Source organism: Leuciscus leuciscus, assembly GCF_965113295.1.
Source record: "Leuciscus leuciscus genome assembly, chromosome: 18".
NCBI lineage: Eukaryota > Metazoa > Chordata > Actinopteri > Cypriniformes > Leuciscidae > Leuciscus > Leuciscus leuciscus.
Window position 1 is genome coordinate 19,394,566 of NC_138742.1, and position 1,206 is coordinate 19,395,771.

Here is a 1,206-nt window from a genome sequence, read left to right on the forward strand (position 1 = left end):
GCTGTGATTTCCTTATTTTCTTTAGGATTCATTTGAGTTGTTTAAAACTTAATCTAGATCTTCTACTGGAAAAGACATTTTAATCCAGGGTGCAGCACTTTTAAAAGCCACTTTACATGAAGAACCAGTTGAAGACGTCATTCTGAGTATGTTTACTCTGTCCCTTTAGACAAAGTGTTGAATATAAAGATGGCATATACAGTCCAAAACAACACTGGATCCCATTGTATGGACAAATAAAAAAAACGTTTGTGTTCCACAGAAGAAAGAGGCAACATGGAAGGACATGAGGGTGATCTCTTCAAGGCTGATGTCTCTGCTTTCAAATGTATTATATATTGTCAAATATTGTGCCCTGAGGTCGAGTCTGAGGCTGTGTCACAGGAGCAGCCTGTTGCCCCAGTCACCTGTGAATTATGTCTAACCTTGAGCAGACATGTAAAGAATTATGGCCAGGGAGAGAGGGGGATGTGACCATGTAAGAAGATGAAGAGGGCAGAGGTGTGATTAACAGCATCTTCTGCAGGCCAATTAGTTTTTATTGAAGAACCTCCCATTTTAATCCAGGAAAATGAAACTGGTGGAAGAACGAATAAGATTTATGGTAATGCTGTTCCCTAGTGAGGTGGTTTGAGGTGAGGTGTATTTATCTCTGTGCAGTAAACTCATGTAGACAGATGAGAGTGCGAGTGAACTAGAGACGCTAAGGGAGGAGTGCACTCATACAGTATTTACTGACACACCAGCTGCTTCATTCAGAAACGCACACAAAGAACGGTAAACACTTCTGCACCTGCGAGCCTCCGGCATTATATTTTAATTTTCACTTCTGGATGATGACGGGAAAAAATTGTTCAGTTATTGTTTCATAAGCATTTCTTGGTGTAACTGACTGTATTATGCACTAGTAAGCAGTTCTAGTGTTCATTAAAGTCCCCTGCTTTTATTATATTACAGTGAGTTTAAACATTACAGCAATTAGATTGGTGTGTGCAGTGTTTTTTGGGGTATGCATGCACCAGTGAGGCTGTAAATAATGGAATTACATTTTATTCAGGGGCTTTTTAAATCGAAGATGAAAAATGTGAATAACTTTGAATCTACATAATACACATTAGAAAAACAATAGTCTCCCAAATGTAACAGTTTTGCTTTGAACAATGCTGATGCATTTGCAGTGTGCATTCACTGTAGCTTTATAGGCTT